Raw genomic sequence first — 20,483 nt, 5'->3', positions numbered from 1 at the left:
TTGAGCCTGCTTCCTCCTCTCCCCCTCCCCCTACTTGTGTTCCCTCTCTCGCTGGCTGTCTCTCTCTGTGTCAAATAAATAAATAAAATCTTAAAAAAATTATTATACAGTGAAATTTACTTTTTTAGTGTATACTTCTATGAATCTTTTAAAAAAAGATTTTATTTATTTATTTAAATATTATTTATTTATTTGAGAGAAAGTGAGAGAGCATGAGCAGGAGGAAGGGCAGAGGGAGAGGGAGAAGCAAACTCATTGCTGAGCAGGGAGCCCAACGTGGGGCTGGATCCTAGGACCCTAGGATGATGACCTGAGCTGAAGGCAGACGCTAAGGGACTGAGCCACCCAGGTACCCCTTAAAATATTTGGTTTATTTATTTGACAGAGAGAGAGAGAGAACGAGCAGGCAGAGGGGAGGAGCAGAGGGAGAGAGAATCTGAAGCCGGCTCCACACTCAGCACGGAGCCTGACATGGGTCGATTCCATGAATGCAAGATCATGACCTAAACCAAAACCAAGAGTCAACCAAGAGTTGGAGGCTTAACTGATTGAGTTAAGAATGCTAACTGACAAGATTGAGTTAAGAATGCACCAAGGCACCGCACTTCTATGAATCTTAATACATGTAAAAATTCATGTAATCACCACCACAATCAAGATATAGAACAGTTCTACTGCCCCCAAAAAATCCCTTATGCTGTTTCTTTGTAGTCACATCCTTCCTTCCATCCCCCACAAGCCTCTTGCTAATTTGAACTATTCTCCATGACTATTGTTTGTCTTTTCAAAAATGTCACATAAACAGAACAAAGTAGCATATAACCTTAAAAAAATTTTTTTATTTATTTGAGACAGAGAGAGAGAATGCGTGAGAGAGCATGAGTTGGGGGGAAGAGGAACAGAGGAAGAGGGAGAAGCAGACTCCCAGTGGGGCTCCATCCCAGGACTCTGGGATCGAGCCAAAGGAAGATGTTTAACTGACTGAGCCACCCAGGCGCCCCTAAAAATTTTATTTTCAAATGATCTCTATACCCATCATGGTGCTCAAACCCCCAACCTCAAGATCAGGAGTCATGCCCCACCAAGTGAGACCACCAGGTGTCCCATCATGTAACCTTTTTTTTTTTTTTTAAGATTTTATTTATTTATTTGACAGAGAAAGAGAGAGACAGCCAGTGAAAGAGGGAACACAAGCAGGGCGAGTGGGAGAGGAAGAAGCAGGCTCCCAGTGGAGGAGCCTGATGTGGGGCTCGATCCCAGGACTCTGGGATCGTGCCCTGAGCCGAAGGCAGACGCATAACGACTGAGCCACCCAGGCTCCCCACCATCATGTAACCTTTTTTTTTTTTTTTTAAAGATTTTATTTATTTATTTGACAGAGATAGAGACAGCCAGTGAGAGAGGGAACACAAGCCGGGGGAGTGAGGAGGAAGAAGCAGGCTCATAGTGGAAGAGCCTGATGTGGGGCTCGATCCTATTACGCCGGGATCACGCCCTGAGCCGAAGGCAGACGCCCAACCGCTGTGCCACCCAGGCACCCCCATCATGTAACCTTTTGAGATCAGATTTGTTCACACAGCATAATGCTTTTGGAAGTCATCCAAGTTGCTGCATGTATCAATAATTTGTTTCTTTTGTTTCTGGATAGTGTTCCACGGTATGGATATGCCAAGTTATGCATTTACCCATTTTAACCCAGTTTTATCACAAATAAAGCTGCTATGAACATTGAGTGTATAGGTTTTTGTATGAACATATTTTTATTTCTCTCAGATAAATACATAGGGGATTGTTGAGTTATATGGTAAGTGTATCAACTTTATAAGAAATTGCGGAGCTATGTTCCAGAGTAGACTTTGCATTCCACTAGTAATGAAACAGAATTGCTCTGCATTCTCGTCAACACCTGATGATGTGGTCAGTATTTTTTACTGTAGCTATTCTAATAGATCTGTACTGGTAATTCATCATGGCTTCAATCTACAAAATTGATGGCCAAATGTCAAGCTTGTTTGCCTGTTTTATATTCTCTTAGTGAAGTGTCTATTTAAGACTTTTGCCTATTTTTTGGGCAGAAGATATGAACAGACACTTTTCCAATGAAGACATACAAATGGCTAACAGACACATGAAAGAATGTTCAAAATCATTAGCCATCAGGGAAATTCAAATCAAAACCACATTGAGATACCACCTTATGCCAGTTAGAATGCCAAAAATTGACAAGGCAGGAAACAACAAATGTTGGAGAGGATGTGGAGAAAGGGGATCCCTCCTACACTGTTGGTGGGAGTGCAAGTTGGTACAGCCACTCTGGAAAACAGTGTGGAGGTCCTTTAAAAAGTTAAAAATAGAGCTACGCTATGATCCAGCAATTGCACTACTGGGTATTTACCCCAAAGATACAGATGTAGTGAAGAGAAGGGCCATATGCACCCCAATGTTCATAGAAGCATTGTCCACAATAGCTAAATCATTGAAGGAGCCGAGATGCCCTTCAACAGATGACTGGATTAAGAAGATGTGGTCCATATCTACAATGGAATATTACTCAGCTATCAGAAAGAACAATTTCTCAACATTTGCTGCAACATGGATGGGACTGGAGGAGATAATGCTAAGCGAAATAAGTCAATCAGAGAAAGACAATTATCATATGGTTTCACTCATTTATGGAACATAAGAAGTAGGAAGATCAGTAGGAGAAGAAAGGGATAAAGAAAGGGGGGTAATCAGAAGGGGGAGTGAACCATGAGAGACTATGGACTCTGGGAAACAAACTGAGGGCTTCAGAGGGGAGGGGGGGTGGGGGACTGGGATAGGCCAGTGATGGGTATTAAGGAGGGCATGTATTGCATGGTGCACTGAGTATTATATGCAAGTAATGAATCATCGAACTTTACATCAAAAACTAGGGATGTACTGTATGGTGACTCACATAATATAATAAAAAATATTATTTGAAAAAAAGACTTCTGCCTATTTTTAAATAGAGTTGTCTGTTCTCTTGCTGTTGAGAGTTCTTTATATATTCTGGATACACGTCCTTTGTTGGATATGCGATTTGGAAATATTTTCTTTCACTTGATATCTTGTTTATTCATTTTCTTTTTTAAAAATTATTTTTATTATCTTTAAATATTTTTATATTTTTATTTTTTTATATTGTCTTTTCATTTTCTTAATAGAATCTTTGGCACAAGAAATATATTTTTTAATTCGATGAAAATTATTCTTTTTTTTAAAGATTTTATTTATTTATTTGATAGAGCACAAGAGCGAGAGGGATTGAGAGAATGAGTGGGGGACGGGCAGATGGGGAAGCAGACTCCCCGCTGACCAGGGAGCCAGATATGGGGCTTGATCCCAGGACCCTGGGATCCTGACCTGAGCCAAAGGCAGACACTGAACCAACTGAGCCACCCAGGTGCCCCAAAAGTATTCTTTATAACTTATTTTTATTGAGATGTAACCACTATTCAGCAACACGTACTAATCTTAAGTGTACAGCTTGATTACTTTTTACATTTGTATTCACTCATTTAACCACAATCCCTCCCAACATAGCATCACCCCCATTATCCCAGAAGGTTCCCTTAAGCCCTTATCTGGTCAAAATGTAACATTCCCTCTCGTACCCTCCTTTGAAATAACTGCTATTTTGACTTCTGTCGCCATAGATTAGTTTTGCCTAGAAGGTTTCAAATGACTGCTCCAAGTGTTGTGACTTCCTGGTTTTGTCTTAGAGAATGGAAGTCTCCAGAACCTCACTTTGGAGAGCGATGCCAATGCCCTTACCAGATGTGATGCAGAGATTGGTGAGCAAAGTGGGGTTTCTTGTCATCTTGCTTCTGGAACGCTGGCAAGCCACCCTTCACGGCAGGGTCCAAAAACTGTATAGAAAATGGCAGAAAAGGTCTAGGCACGCTAAAAATCCCATGACATGAGAGCAGAGTCTCAAGAATCAAAAGGCATGGGTTCAGCCTCCCTCTCTGACTCCTCTCTGGAGCCTCAGCCCTTCATCTGTAAAGTGGGAACAGTAATATCCACTGTGCTTATCAGGCCTGTTCACAGACAGATGAATCTCTTTCTCCTTCCAGGTTCCTAGGAAGACTGTACTTTGCCACCCTGTTGAACTCTTACCGATTAACCCAGCATGGCTATGTAACTTACTCTGACCAATTAAGATGTGTCTCTTCCATGTGGAAGTTTTTAAAAGATTTAATTTTTAAGTAATCTCTACGTTTAATGTGGGGCTCAAATTTACAACCCGAGATCAAGGGTCACATGCTCTTCCAACTGAGCCAGCCGGGTGCCCCTTTCCTATGTGGCAGTTTTAAAAGCCAGGGTAGGGGGGGTGCCTGGGTGGCACAGCAGTTAAGCGTCTGCCTTCGGCTCAGGGCGTGATCCCGGAGTTCTGGGATCGAGCCCCACATCAGGCTCCTCTGCTGAGAGCCTGCTTCTTCCTCTCCTGCTCCCCCTGCTTGTGTTCCCTCTCTCGCTGGCTGTCTCTCTCTCTCTCTGTCAAATAAATAAATAAATAAATAAACAAACAAACAAATAAATAAAACCCAGGGTATGCTTTTCCACATTCTCTCCTCCTACTTATGGCAACTGGCAATGTTTTAGATAGCGGCTCCCCTGTCAGCCTGGGTCCTGGAGTTAGGACTATGATGATTCAGAGGAGAACGTCAGCCAACTCACACTGCAGGAGCAATAAATACATTGTTGCATATAGCCATTGAGATTTTGGGGGTGTTTATTACAGAAGCATAACCTAGCTTCTTTGGATGATATGCCATATGGATGTTACCAAAAATGAACGAAATAAAAGGTATGGAACTTCTGGGGACATAATAAGGTTTGGTTTTCTTCTTTTCAAAATCTCTGTCTTTCTTTCTGAAGTCATGGGGGGATACTCTTACCATCGCAGACGCTTGAAGGGTTATGAGAGAACAGACATCCATCCAACCACAAAAGAAAGAAGAGGAAAGGATACAAAGCAACAAAAAGTAAGAAATACGACACAAAGGGCGCCTGGGTGGCTCAGTTGGTTAAGCGACTGCCTTTGGCTCAGGTCATGATCCCGGAGTTCCGGGATCAAGTCCCACGTGGGGCTCCCTGCTCAGTGGGGAGTCTGCTTCTCCCTCTGACCCTCTCCCCATCTCGTGCTCTTTCTTTCTCTCTCTGTCTCTCTCTCTCGCTCACTCTCTCTAAAATAAATAAATAAATAAATACACAAATCTTAAAAGAAAAAAAAGAAACATGACACAAAGCAAGGAAGAGAAACAAAGTGGAAATAGTGAAACAAAGTGTAAGAACAGTGCAAAGAGGGGCAGAGGGCGTCTGAGACACAGAGGTGGTTCTAAGACAAACAGCTGGGAGGCTGATGGAAACTGTATCTGTTGAGATGTTCAGCACAGCCCCAGATAAGAAATGCCATCTGTTATGGTAGCTGAACAAACAAGCTTTGTTGGTTCCTGGTCATTCATTCATCAGTCTTGGCACCCAGTGTTTACTGAGCACCTACTGTGTGCCCGGCCCTGTGCTTGTGCTGAGTGTAGGGAGATAAGTACGACCCAGTGCCGGCCGCTGCTTTCAGGAATCGCTCAATCAGTTGTGCAATAGTCCCCTGAAGAGTTAGGATAAAACCTGCCCGGTGCCGTGATGGAAGTGCCTTCAAGGAATCAAGGGAGAAGGGGAAACGAGCCCTGCATGGGAGAGTAAAGAAGGACCCTATGGAAGACATGAAACTAAGGGTCTTGAAGAATACCTAGGAGCTGGCAAAGGCAGGGTGTGCGAGGGCATGCTGGGCAGAGGGGCAAGGGGAGCCCGGGCGTGGAGGTGAGAAGCTGCAGGTAGTTTGCAGTTGCCAGAACCTCGGTGACAGGCAGTGGGCATCGCGAGATGAGGCTGGAGAGGAACTCAAGGGCCTGTCTCAGGGGCTTGATATCTTTCACTGGGGTGATTAGGGCAGATTTGGGTGGTTAAGCAGAGAAGTGACATGGTCAGATTTTAGCTGAACTGCTCTGCCTGATGTGTGGACAGTGGATGGCGGGCAGAATCTCTTTCCATGAGATCTCTTGGGATTAGACTGAATGCCCAGCCCAGGTCCTGGAAGTGCACAGGATGGCCCTTGGAATAATCAGCCTGGCCAGGGCTTGACGAATGCCGCCGTGAGCTGGGCAGCGTTCCGTGTGCCTATGTGCTCTACCGGGAGAAACTGCTTCACCCTCCTGACTACCCTGTGATCAGGGTGTTCTTATCATCCCCATTGCTAAAAGATCTTTTATTTATTTATTTGAGAGAGAAAGAGAGCACAAGACGGGGGAGGGTCAGAGGGAGAAACAGACTCCATACTGAGTGGGGAGCCTGATAAGGGCTCGATCCTGGGCCTCCGGGATCATGACCCGAGCCAAAGGCAGATGCTTAACTGACCAAGCCACTCAGGTGTCCTCTTATCATCCCCATTTTGACCACCAGGAAATGGTGCAGAGAGGTTAAGTTATGAAGCCCTGTCCCAGAGCTAGTAAGCAGCACACCGGTGTTCCGGTGCAGGCTGCCCGGCTCCGACCAGCCTGCAAGCGCTCTCCCTCCGGCTCCTTGGGGTCTGCTGCTGTCAGGAAGGCCCTCATAGAAGCATGCTTCGGTTTTGGCATCCTGCTTCAAGTTTATGAAATCTTCCACGGAGAGATGACCTCACTTAAGTCTTGCAACAATAACTTCTGTGAGGTAGGTAGTGTTATTCATAGCTAAGAAAACTGACCAAGGAAATCGAGTGATTTGTCAAAGGTCAGAAGTTAGGTGGCAGAGCGCCGACTCAGACTTGCGTCTTCCAAGCCAGGAGTCCAGGGTCAGGTCTCATGCTCATTTGTCAGGCAAGGCTTTGGCCAGCCTCATGTTGTGTGGTTGTGTGGTTCAAAGGTCAGAACACTTTCCATTCCTACTGCCTTCTGTCCAGGAAAATCCTTTTCTGATCCGAGGGAGGGAGTCATAGAGAAATGTGTTGTTGGCATCGACTTCCTATGGTTGGGCAATGGCTTCCGCCATCCGGACAAGGTGACGTCAGTGGTCTGGATTTCTGCCAGTGTTCTCCTGCCCAGGAAACAGACTTCCGGCCAGGGCTCCCAGCTGTTTCTGGCTTCCTGGAGCAGCAGACTTCTCAATTTGCAGTGAGAGACTGAAGATCAGATCTCAGGGAAGGTTTCACTATGGGAAAGGAGGTAAAAATGGGGAAGAGGAGTTCAGAAGACACTGTCTAGGGATGCATGGAGCCCCCCCCCCCCGCCCCGAGGTCTGGGGTTTCTCTTCCAGCATGAGGGCAGGATCCAATGATCAGACTGGGAGGTTTAAGACTGTGACTAAGAGGGGCACCTGGGTGGCTCAAAGGTTCAAAGTGTCTGCCTTTGGCTCAGGTCATGATCCCAGGGTCCTGGGGTCGAGTTTGACATCAGGCTCCCTGCTTAGCGGGGAGCGTGCTTCTCCCTCTGCTTGCCATTGCCCCTGCTTGTGCTCTCTCTCTCTCTCTCTCTGACAAATAAATAAATAAAATCTAAAAAAAAAAAAAAAAAAAAGGCTGTGACTAAGAGACTTAAGCAAGTTGAGGGTGGAGGGGAAGAAAGGCAAAGCAAAGCTAAGGAGATCTGGAAAAAATTACACATAGAGATACAAACACGGGAGGTCAAACATAGGCCAAGAATGGAATGTCGATCCCAATCCTCATGCCCTTTTCTGTGGATACTAAGTCTTAACAAATCAGTAATGCAAGAATATAAGCAGCCCTCATTCCTTTTGTTTAAATTCTGTAAGTATAACACTTATAAAAAGTCAGAAAAATAGATACATGAATTAAAGTAGAAAGTTAAAGTGTCCCTCCACCATCCCGAGCCTCACTTTCCAAACCTGTTCATAAATGATGTTACACACTTTAGCCATTCCTTCAGCTAGTATTGATTTCATTTAATCCTCACAACAACCTTATGAGGTAAGAACTACTACTATGCCTTTATTATTATTTTTATTATTAATTCATTTATTTATTTTTAGAGAGAGAGGATGCACGCACGTAATTGGGACGGGAAGGGCAGAGGGAGAGAGAGAATCCCAAGTAGACTTCCCACCCAGTGCGGAGCCCCATGTGGGGCTCGATCTCACAACCCTGGGATTATGGCCTGAGCTGAAATCAAGTGTTGGGTGCTTAACCGACAGAGCCACTCGGGTGCCCTGCCTTTGTTACTATCTTTAATTGTAGTAAAATACACATGACATAAAAGCAACCGTATTCGGGAGTCCTGGTGGCCAGTGGAGGTGAGTGGCCATCATGGCCCTTTGCCCGCCTGACCCACTGGTACATGGGGCTCCCACTTTACGAGCCGGTGCTGTGCCACTGCAAGTCGTGGTGCATTCACAGGGACAAATACTGGTCCTTTGCTTGTTTGACAAGAATCCAGTCTGACAAATACGAGAATGAAAAGGATTTGGGAAAGGCTGCCCAGCTGTGAGGGAGGCAGGGAAGAATGCTGGCACGGTCGGCCTCCACCACCATGATCTTCCCTAACCCTCCTGTGGGCACCACCTCTGAGAGACAGGAGCGCTGCAAGGCTCCTCATGACGCATAGACGACTGGCATCCCTCTGAGAAAGCAACATGTGGTGAGTTCTTTGCTGAGAGAGCGGCGGAAGAGGTGGGGGGAAAGCTGGGCGTGAGGGGCTAAGCAGCTGCTGGACGCCTGCCTGGTGGTCCTAAGACTGAAGCTTTGCCCCTTGCCAAAAAGAAGGTTACGTGTTTTTTCTTGTTGTATATTCTTGCCTTTTTTATTGTAGAGTAATTGACCATATTTATTCATTTCTGGTTTATTTCTGGGCTCTCTATTCTGTTCCATGACCTGAGTCTGTGCCTGCACCGTGCGATTTGGACTACTAAGCTTTGTAGCCTAGCTCGAAATGTGCGATTGTAATGCCTCCAGCTTTGTCTCCTTTCTCATAATTGCTTTCACTTGTGCTTTGTTTCTTTTTATTGCCAAATACTATTCTATTGTGGGGATATATATTCATCAGTTGGTGAACTTTGGGTTGTTTCTACATTTTGGCTCTCATGAATAACGCTGGCATGAGCATTCACGTACAAGAATGTCTGTGGATATATGTTTTTGTTTCTCATGGGTGAATTCTACCTAGGAGTGGAATTCCTAGGTCATATTGGTACCTCTGTTTAACCTTTTGAGGAACTTCCAGATTATTTCTAAATTGACTGCACGGTTTGACATTCCCACTAGCAGTGTATGAAGTTTCCCATTTCTCCAATCTGTCTTTTTGATTCTAGCCATTTTAGTGGACATGAAGTGATATCTCATTATAGTTTATATTTGCATTTACCTGATGACTAATGATGTTGAGCATCTTTATATGTGGTTTTTGGCCATGTGTATATCTTTGGAGAAATGTTTATTCAGATCCTTTGCCCATTTTTTGAGTTGTAAGAGTTCTTTTTTTTTAAGATTTTATTTTATTTTAATTTTTTTTAGGATTTTATTTATCTATTTGTCAGAGAGAGAGACAGCACGAACAGAGGGCGGGGCAGAGGGAGAAGCAAAGCAGGCTCCGCACTGAGCAAGCTGCCTGATGTGGGGCTCCATCCTAGGACCCTGGGGATCACGACCTGAGCTGAAGGCAGATGCTTGACCAACAGAGCCACCCAGGTGCCCCAGAGTTGTAAGGTTCTTTATGTAGTGTAGATATAAGCCACTTATCAGATATATGATTTATAAGCATTTTATATCATTTTGTGGGTCATCTTTTCGTTTTCTTGATTAGAGTCCTTTGAAGCACAAAAGTTCAAATGTTGATAAAGTCCAATTTATCTATTTTTTTTTCTTTTGTTACTTGTGCACTTGGTGTCGTATCCACGAAGCTATTATCTAATTCATGGTCACAAAGATTTATGCCTATGTTTTCTTCTAAGAGTTTAATAGTTTCAGCTCTTACATTTAGGTCTTTGATCCATTTTGACTTAATTTTCATATATGGCGTGAGGTGGGGATCCAACTTCATTCTTTTGCATGTAGATATCTAGTTGTCCCAGCATTAGAATGCCTTTTTTACACATGAATATGTTGTAAACTCTATGAAAAAAAAAAAGGACAGTGCCTAGTTTTGCTCACCTTTGTCTCCTCAGGATTCATTTGGCCCCTGACATGTAAGATGCTCAATGAAAACAGGTGGAGTGAATGAATATGCGAGTGACTGAGACTTAGAGACGTTATATAACTTGCATGGGTCAGTCAGTTGGAGAGTGGCCATTCCTGATTCAAATCCAAGGTTTCCCATTCATTTCTAATAAAGAATTTTTGTGCTTCCAAGTTTCCAAAACTGTCTCAGGTTACCAAAAGCTCTTTATCACAAGAAACCAGATTTCCTCAAAGTTTCGTTTGATGCCCCTCTCTGTATCATTCCGATAATTCCATTGTTTGTGAATAGCCACGTGTCTCAAGACTAGTGGGCCTCCTGTTCCTTCCACTTCTGACCCCCTCCTCTCTCCACCCTTCCCAGCCACAGAGACAAAGACTGCACTTCCTTCTTCGGTGGTTTTATAGTTGGAAAGCTCTTCTAGATACCTGACCACAACCTTCTGCTGCACAATTTTACCATAAATCCCCATGAGTGTCAGGAGTAACCATTTATTATGGGACCCGGTTTGGTGTGGGAGGCATTCTGGCTGCGCAGAAAGCTTTATGAGCTCTGCACTGTGTGAAGTATAGTTTTGGTCAAGCCCTCTGCCCTTGCTCTGGTCCTGACGTGGTACTCGCTTTGTGGACCATCGTTTCTGATTCAGGGTATAGCTTGCCATCTCAGAGGAGAGTGAAGCCAGGTGGCATAAACCCCAGTTCTAAAACATTTTGATGGACTCACCTCTTTTGGGATGAGGACAAGGGAGAGCCTGGAAGAGAAAAAGCTTTGCTCCTCAAAGTTTCCCCAGTTAAAACCAAGACTGGTGAGAGAGTTGGGCCGAATTACCAGCCCCCACCCTGACAGTGTTGCATTTGGGCTCCCCCTGTTGGACCCTTTGGAAAATAATTATGTGAACGACAGGAAAAATTAACACAAGGGTGGTGGACAAAAGGAAGAATATTTATGGAGAGCTTGCTATATATTAAGCATTTTATTTAGGCATCTCATTTCATTCTTAAAGTAATCCCTCAGGTAGGTTTTATCAATCCTCTTTTGCAGAGTTGGAAGCTGAAGCTTGCCCAAGTTACCTGAGGATTTGAACCCAGAGCTTTGACCCCCTGAAGTCCATACCCTTTCCAGTACTCTGAGCCAAGAAAGCCAGCAGGCAAAAATGGCACATGAGGGCTCTTTCCCCCCTTCATTCCCACTGAATCTATTGAGCATTTTGTTGAGACATTTCGGGGCCCCAAGAATGCTCTGGAGATCCCCTTGAACAGTGGTGTGCTTTAGCCAGCTCAGACCAACTGGTGAGAGCGATTGTTAAATTGTTACAAGCTGGTTGTTAAACCATTGTTAGTTGGGAAAAGGTCATGGTGGGAGGGAGTATTTACATCATGGAAACTGGTAATCTTTACAAATCAGGGATTCTAGCCCCCAAACCACTCATGCTGGTTTATCAGCACACCATTGCAACTGAACTCTGCTCTGAGGTCACAAATGCCCTAACAGAGCATTGACTTTGAGGCCTTGAGTGAGAACCAACGATGACAGGGCCTGCCCCCAGTGGTCACAAACCTTCAACTGCAGGCTGAGGAAGGATAGACATATCAGTTGGAAAAATGAGGATGTGTATACGCGTGTGGGAGAGAGAAAAGAGACTGTAGAATATTGGTTATTCACATGTAAACAAAATACCAACGTTTTTAGTCATGGGGATTTGGGGGGAGGGGTGGTGGCTTGTCATTCAGAGTTCTTTTCCTTCAGAGCAATGGAAAAGGAGATCCAATTCTTGTGGGAACTACAAAAGTCCCCTGGATCGAGGGTGGGGGTCTCTGCACAACACAGAAGAGGGGAGATCTCATTTGTGAAAGGAAAGGCAAATTTGCACCTCGAGGTCTTGAGGTGGGAGGCAGTTTGTTGACCACATTCCTGACTCTGAGACTACAGTTGGGATCCTTTTACCTGCCAGGTGTGGTGACCTTCCTCCATCAAGGCTGCCAGGTTACCCAGGGCTACAGGAGTCTGTGAAGAGCAAAACAACTTGAAGCATCAGGAGAACAAATCCGCAGAGCCAACTCTGGGTGCTTTGGGGTCGTCTCCGTTTGAGGACTGGAGTCGGGGGCCTTCCTGGGCTGGTCTAGATGCTGCAGAGAAAGAGTCACTTCCCGGAATAAACGAAGAGGAACATCCTAGGGGTGCCGTTGGAGGAAGCATCTCCATGGGGAGGGGAAGGGACTTCCCAGCCCGGCTGTGTCCCAGAAATTTCCCTGTCCCTTCATGCTTGCGAGCAACCACAGTTGAAGCCATCAGCACCACAGGGGCTCAGAATAAGTAAATAATACTTCCCGAAAGGTCTAGATAAGAAAATGAAATCAAAGAATTGAGCAGCAGGCAACCAGGTAATCTGATTCACAAGACGCTGCTGATGTATCTCCCCCCCCCCCCCCCCCACTGCAGGAATTGCTCCTCCTTGGCTCCTCGCTTGCTGCCTCCATCTCAAAGAAGCTCCCTGCGTCTAAGTGGAGGATAGACCCCTGCACATTCCCACCCACGTCCGCTTAAGGCTCCCATTCTGAGTTCCAGGTCCCTGCCTGAGTTCCCACGTCACTTATGCCTGCCTGATGTCCGAACGTGCATGTCCAAGAGAGCCTGCCTGCACGTGACCCTAGCCTCCAGGGCACCGCAGGACAGCCAGCCTCCAGGTAACCCCCTACAGTGAGGGGTGGAGTGGGGAGTTGTCCTTTGTTCCAGGCGTTGAGACTCTCTTGAGGTTCAACCTAGGGCTAGAGATTGTGATCAAAGAGTCACGCAGATTGGATGGGCTAGAGCTATGACACCGCAGTGACTTTCAGGACTAATTAGCCCTCTTGACGGGGCACGCTTGCCCCGCCGGCAGAGCTCCCGGGCTGGGCGGGCCTGGGCGGACCTCCCCGGCAAGGCGGATACCCGAAGGTGTGTGCAGTGGGAGGGAGGCTTGACCTCGGAGGCCGCCGGGTTCTGTGAGGGGAGATTAGCGCCCCGTGGCACAGATAACAGCATCAGCCAACGGCGGCTGGCGCCACACCTCCTCCCAGCCTTGAGAGAGCCGGCTCCCACTGCTCGTTCTCATCCATTCTCCAGCAACGGCTAAGTGTCTCTTGGGTGCCAGGTGCTACAAGACACTGGATATAGCAGCGAGCAGGACAGTCACCCTGCCCCCACGGAGGTCACAGGACGACGGGGTGAAAGACACCGAACAAATAAAGGGTGATGAGCGCCAGGAAGGAGAAGTGGAGGGTGTAGCGAGGTTCCGAATGAGCCGGAGGCACCAGAAGGGCAGGGCCCGTGCCTGACTCGTGGACTAGGGCCAGTGTCCGGCATGGAGTAGGCGTGGACACGTTCGGTGGAGAGCATGAGTCTAGCTGAATAAAGGGTGTGCGTGTGTGTGCGCGCGCGCACGTGTGTTGTGTCGTTAACCCTGCTTTGGTTCAGCTTGGTAAGCAGCTTGTATGAAACTGCTGATGCTCCGTGTAAGGGATGATGGGTGAGAGTGATGATAATGAGACGTGCACCATTAGAGGCAGCTTACTAACAGAACAAGCCCGGACACGGATTCCTTCCCGCCTGAGCCTGAACTCTGAATCTACCACATTCTAGCTTCGAGAACCTGAGCAAGCTGCCCACGTGTCCTGCGCCTGTTTCTTTAAATGTTATCTCTCAGCATTGTAAGCATAGGAGACAACGTATACAAACTGGAATGTTATGGAATACTGTAACATTCATACTATGACGTATCGTAACTGTGTCTATCATAAGTAGTTTAGTATTCTATAGAGTATAAGTATAGCTTCTAACTGTTAATATCACGCACAGCTACAATACTTGGTAGTTACTGTTATTATTCAGGTACACCAAGCTTATATCCAAAAGGATATAGTTAAAAGATACAAACACAATAAATCTGGATTTGATAGGCAAGAGTAGAATAATAAAGCAAGGAGGAAGGGAGGAGAGGGTGTGTACGCAGTGCTAGATAATATCTATGTAAGAGAGAGGATGAGCCCTTGGAAAGTGAATCAGAAGCTTTTCCTTTTGGGGAGGGGCCGATATGCTTGGCGTGAGGGCAGCTTTTACCAACCTTCCTTCCCCCAAGACAATCTCATTCCAGGGAGTTCAGAATTTTTTAACCTCCAAAACCCATTTGTAGAAAGTTCTGGATGAGGGCTACTGAAATGAAAGGGAGATTGATGTGTATTCACCCCGTGGCCGTGTTTGCAGAAAGGGTGGCAGACCCTTTTGACCCTCACAAGAGGCACCAGAGATCTTTGCATGTCTCCAAATTAGATGATACATAAATACTTATCCAGATTTCTGGACCTTTCTCAATTACATTTATGTCGAGAGGCTGCTGTTTCCTGTTTATAGTCTCTTACCACGAAATAACCGCTGTTCCTACTTTCACTTAAGTTTTGTATCTTGCTCTGTGAGAAACTTTTGAGCTGCCTGAAAATATTTCCTGAAATTGTGTCTCAAGTCTCTTTTCGAATATCTGCATTTATTGAGGATTAATAAAGCTAAGCTGCCATCAAGATCAAAATGCCTGTCTTTACCCCAATTTACAATTCCTAAAAGCCATTATTTTCTCAGAACTCTTCACATTTCCATTACTTCAATTACCAGTGTTAACAACTGGCTTTCTTTCCGGGCAATTTTCACAAAAAAATAAAGTTACAAGAAATTTTCCCCCATAGGTCTCTGCCTACCGGATATCTGCTGAGGAACAAACCCGAAGCTGCTTCCTGAGGCTGGGTGGTCGGCTCTCCCCACCCAACCAGAGCCAGCCGGGCAGGACGGTTCTTGCTGAGCCTCAGGAGGGTCTTCACAGACAACTGAAGCAACGCGAATGTCAAATTTACAGATGTCCTGAGTATCCACAGCGAGACACAAACAAGTAGTGAAGCCACGTACCCCATCGCTGCTTCATCGTTCCACTGCAATAATTCCAGATACGATTAGTTGTGGCTACAGAGTTAAGCCCCGTTGTTAATTATTTTTTGGTATTTTTTGGGGCCAAAGTCATGGGCATAGAATTCAAATGTTGTTCCTTTACTGCGGTCAGACTGATCTCACATGACGCGGTTTGCTTCTCTGACTCGTGTGTCCATCTTCTCCCTTTTCTGTCATTATTATTAGGCCATTATTGAATTTCCAAGGCATGACCCTTGTTAGGAAATGATGGAAACAACACAGTTGCTCTATAATCACCAATTACGTTGTGACTTCTTACAAATAAGCGCACTCAACTTTCAGCGTTACTCATTCATTGTAAAATGGTAAGTGGTCCAACATGTTTAGAGATGTGGTTCATGCTTTGCTTGCTCTGCTTCCTGAAAAAGGATCCAGAATAGCGATGGCCAGATCAGGCACTGTGAGGGCAGCAGTGGCTCGTCAGGGGTCACATCACACACAAAGCCCTGACTGGAGAGGCATGGCATCTTCTGGATCTTTTGCAAAGCTGACAGATTTCTGTAGATAGACACGTTAGATGGAGGAAGCTTTGTTGACTGTGCTGTGGAGGTCTTTGGCCTCCAGTGACCTTAGACCTCCCACAGGTGTAGGCAAATCTGCTACATATTATATGAAACTTCAGTTGTTCTGTCTAACTGCCAGGTGTTTAAAATAGGAAATAGGTAAGAGATACATATCTGAGACGAGGGAGTGGAGTTGCCTTTGACAGGAGGTTGAGGGCATTACCTATTAGGTTGTCGAGGGTATTAAATGGGATGGTGTATGAAAAGGACTTAGCCCAGCACCTGGCAGGTAGTAGGACTCAATATATGTGAAATTATTATTATTATTATTATTATTATTATTATTATTATTATTATTAATTGCCTCACAGCTTCAGCCCCCTTGGCTTCATGTCCAGCAACACTTGCCAGCTTGTTCATTTCTTGCCCTTCCTTGGGTTCTTTTGTTTATCTAAAGTTCTTCTGTCTCCTGAAGTAGTCCTAGCTCGCATCTATGGTTGAAGAGCTAAGAGCAGTGAGGGACCTCAGGGGTACGTGTAGTCATAGATGGGGTAATGGCTAATTCCCGGGTCTTCTGATGTAAGAGTATCCAGGCCCTCGAGACACGGTTTTTACCTTTTCCGGGATGGGATCCTGTATTACATAGTTTCTGGTTATTCCAGTCTGTGGGGTTGCTGGTGGTGGTATCGGTGGAGTACCCCAACCACCTCCCTCTCTAAATCAGGCCGCGGTGTGATCAGGGGTATCAGCTCACTTCACACAATCAGAACTTGTTCGTCTGGGACGTCCTGAATGATGCCAAAACCTGTGCTCCAGATGGGCGAGAGTGTGAACGAGAACCACCTCAGGAGAGCCTCCTGCCTGGAGCCCCGTGCCGAACTGTATGGAGGGGGTGGGGGGCTGAGAGGGAATAAGAGAGGTGACCTTGCCATGTAGACTGTTCCTCTGAGAGTAAAGAGCCCGCTGGAGGGAGCTGTTCCGACTCTAGTGCTGGGCTCTCCAGTGGTCTCAGTTAGAACAGCAACATTGCTCAGGCTCAGGCCGGTGGGAAAACGGCCGGAATTCAGGAGCCTCCGGTTTTCTTTTTCAGATTCCCCCAAATGTCTCATTTTTAAAAAAAAAAATGAGTTCATGCTTTTGTGAATCAGGATTGAAATAAAGGCCATACATTGTTATATTGGCTGATATTTTAATGTTTTTTTAAATGCATAAGTTCTCTCACCCGTTCTACTTTTCCCCTTGTAACGTATTTGTTGAAGAAACTGTGTTGTTGTTGTTTGATTTTTGGCCTGTAGGATTTCCCTCAGTCTGTGTTTGGCTGCTTTTGCAGGACTCCTCAGAGAATGTTGTGAGCTTCCAACAGAAGGTGCATAATCTCAGCTTGTCTCTCTTTTGGTTATGTTGTTAGGTATCACTAATCTGTGATTTTCTTGGGGTTGTAAAATGGTGGCATTGGAATTCCACCACTCTGTTCTTCACTTACCAGCCGGACTACTTCTGCAAGAGAAAGCCCCTCATCAACCATGTGATCAGATATGGTTCCTATAGAAAAGGCAGCATAAATGTTGATTTCTTTTTATGACCAGTTTTCAAATTATCGAGTTGACCACCTACAACTCTGCAAATGTGACCAATTAAAAAAATCATTGATGAAGTCATGGGTTTAAATATATTTGATGTATTTCAGTTTATTGCAGCCCATTGCAATTATTATTCTTATGAATGCTTTAATTGTCCCATCTTTGGCAAGTGGGAGTCTCCTCACCTCCCTTTGATATAGTCCTAAGATACTTTGATAGCTTCTTGGGTTTTTTGTTATGATGAGATATCCAAGCACATCTTGTCTATTTCCTTCTCCAAACTGAGAACCAAACATTTCTTTAAGGTTTCTGTCAATGGGAAATTGCAAGTAAAGACCACAGTCTGGGTGGTAGGGACGTTCATTGCTATTGGGTTGATCCTTGTTTTCAAGGGCCTTCCGGTGGACAGGAAATATAAACATATACATTTTCACATAAAGTTATTCTCTGTTTATACTAGAGACTCCCACTATTTTACAGGACTTCACCTTAGATCTGCTCTTTCTCCCAACCAAATATCTCAGTTCCCAAACACACCAACCTTTGTGTTCTCTCTCCATATTATCACCATTGATTAATCAATTAACATAAAAACAAAAACCACTTTTCAATTCTTTTTGTTCTTAAGGTATATCTCACTAGGTATATACAGTCAAGTTAGTGTTTAGTGTTTAAAGTTGTTTGAAATAGTTCTTCTCTTTGTGATTATACCATTAACTCACTGTGAAGATAGATTTTATTTCTTTTGTTTTTTAAGAAAAGCTTTTTTTTTAAAGATTTTATTTATTTGAGACAGAGAGAAAGAGAGCGCGCGCGCGCGCGCACACACACACACACACACACACACACACGCATGGGGGGGCGGGGCAGAGGTAGAGGGAGAAGCAGACTCCCCGCTGAGCAGGGAGCCTGACCTGGGGCTCAATCCCAGGACACTGGGATCCTGACCTGAGCCAAAGGCAGACACTTAAGTGACTGACCTACCCAGGGGCCCCTAGAGAAAGCTTTTTAAAGTTAATTTTTTGGTAATTATTTAAAATATTTACATAGCTTCAAAGTCATCTACAAAACAAAGTGTATCAGAAAAACCTAGTTTCTGTTCCTATCTCCTCTACTCAATTTCCTCCTTATCCCATAGACATTTTAAAAAGTTTTTGTCTTAGTCTTCCATTGTTAAAAAAAAATCTCTATATCTATATCTATTCATTTACTCTTAGATATATAGCAGTGTTCTATGTAGTTTTTCCCACTTTTCATTTAAAAGATTATTATTATCTTACTGTGATATTTACATACAGTTCTAGACAATGTGTGGTAGTGGTCTTTCCATGGCAGTCTATAGAGACTTTTTTTTTTTTTAAGATTTTATTTATTTATTTAAGAGAGAGAGAGAGAGAGAGAGAGAGCACAGAGGGAGAGTGAGAGGGAGAAGCAGATTCCCCGCTGAGCAGGGAGCCCAACTCAGGGCTTCATCCCAGGACCCTGGGATCATGACCTGAGCCGAAGGCAGACGCCCAACTGACTGAGCCACCCAGGGCCCCTATAGAGACTTTTTTTTATTCCTTTTTTTTCTTAAAAGTTCCATAGTACTTCATGTTTAATTCAACCAGTTCTCTATTGTTGCACATTTGGGTTGTTTCTATGCTTTTACTATTACAAACAGGGCTGCAACAAATAGTCTGTGTAAACACTTTTCCATATTTTGGGGGGAAACAAAGAGGAAATTCATATGTAATTTAAAATACACACACATATCTATCTATCTATACATATGTGTGTATATATATATATATATATATATATATATATATATATCCAAATATATTTGAATATATATAGTTGGAATTGCCAACCAAACCCCCTCCATAGCAGTGGCCTCCTTCTGCATTCCCACCAGCAGTGTACTAGAATTCCTGTTTCCCCACAGCTTTGCCAACAAAGTGTGTTGACAAACTTTTGGATTTTTGCCGATCTGAGGTAAAAAATACTACTTTAGTGTAGTTTTGATTAGTATTTTTCTTATTAGAAACAAAGTCGAACATCTGGCATGTTATGGAGTACTTTACATTTCTTTGTGTGAACTGTTTGTTCATGTCTCTTCTAAATTTTTTTAAGTTTTAAAAAATTTATTTATTTTAAGTAATCTCTATACCCTCTCTAAACCTACAACCCCAAGATCAAGAGTTGCATACTCTTTCAACTGAGTCTGCCAGGTGCTCTGTTCTTGCAGTTTTTTCCCCAAAGACTTATCAAGTTATTTAAAAGAGAGAGACAGAGAGAGAGAGAGAGAGAGAATGCATGAGTGTGGGTTGGGGAGGAGGCAGAAGGAGAGAATCTCCAGCAGACTCACTGCTAAACACGGAGCCCCACGTGGAGGATCTATGAAATCGTGACCCAAGCTGAAACCAAGAGTTGGACAGATGCTTAACTGACTGAGCCACCCAGGTGCCCCGGTTTTTGCAATTTTTAAATTGAGTTTGTAGGGACAGAAATAATTTCCCTTCTTCCTTCCTAGGCTCTTTGGCTGGTCTAATAATTAAATTGACAGAGATTAAAGAAGAAAAACAAATTTTGTACATATGAGAGCCCCATAAAAATATGATACTCCAAGATAGGCAGGCAACGAGGCCTCTATGATGGCCTAAGCTAAGGAATGGGATAGGGGCCTAGGGCTTCAAAGGGGAGGGGAGCATTCATAGGAAGATAAAAAGAACAGATGTTTGGTAGTCATATGTTTGCCCTGCCAAGCAGGTAGATTTTTCAGATAAAAAGTTACCAGGGTGCCTGGCGGGCTCAGTTGGTAGAGCATGTGACTCTTGATCTTGGGGTTGTGAGTTGGAGCCCCATGTTGGGTGTAGATAGTACTTGAAAAAAAAAGTTATCTCTGGTAATAGCTCTCTTTGTGGTTCAAGCCCCTATCTAAGTTCTTTTAGGCAGCTGAGGAGAGGTAAAAAAGCTTTTCCCGAGTCTGCTGGGTGTTGATTACCTTCAGGTCAAAATAATTCACATGCCAAAGTGGCACATTTTGGGGTGGCCTATTCTGCTCCCCTTAAAGTTGTTGGTTCTTTTCCCTCTAATTTTAGAAGTTCTTTATATATTAGGGACGTTAGCCATTTGTCTGTGACATGTTTGTCATTTCATTTTTTTTTTAAAGATTTTATTTATTTATTTGACAGAGAGAGACACAGGGAGAGAGGGAACACAAGCAGGGGGAGTGGGGGAGGGCA

The 20,483-nt window shown here is 44.4% G+C and overlaps 1 long non-coding RNA gene across 2 annotated transcripts; it reads left to right on the top strand.

Moving 5' to 3' along the window:
• The first annotated feature begins 6,703 nt into the window (after positions 1 to 6,703).
• Positions 6,704 to 16,853, top strand: LOC123794273 (uncharacterized). 2 transcript variants are annotated; one of them, XR_015722529.1, is made up of 5 exons: positions 6,704 to 7,223; positions 8,444 to 8,651; positions 12,624 to 12,868; positions 14,897 to 15,478; positions 16,401 to 16,853. It is a non-coding gene; the product is annotated as an uncharacterized LOC123794273 (long non-coding RNA). The 2 variants fall into 2 exon arrangements; XR_015722528.1 differs by having other exon boundaries at positions 6,704 to 8,651.
• Positions 16,854 to 20,483: the final 3,630 nt, after the last annotated feature.

Source organism: Ursus americanus, chromosome 32, assembly GCF_024610735.1.
Source record: "Ursus americanus isolate L20-20 chromosome 32, mUrsAme1.1.p, whole genome shotgun sequence".
Classification (NCBI taxonomy): Eukaryota; Metazoa; Chordata; class Mammalia; order Carnivora; family Ursidae; genus Ursus; species Ursus americanus.
Note: the sequence above shows the minus strand (reverse complement) of the source record. Positions and strands in the feature narration are given on the sequence as shown.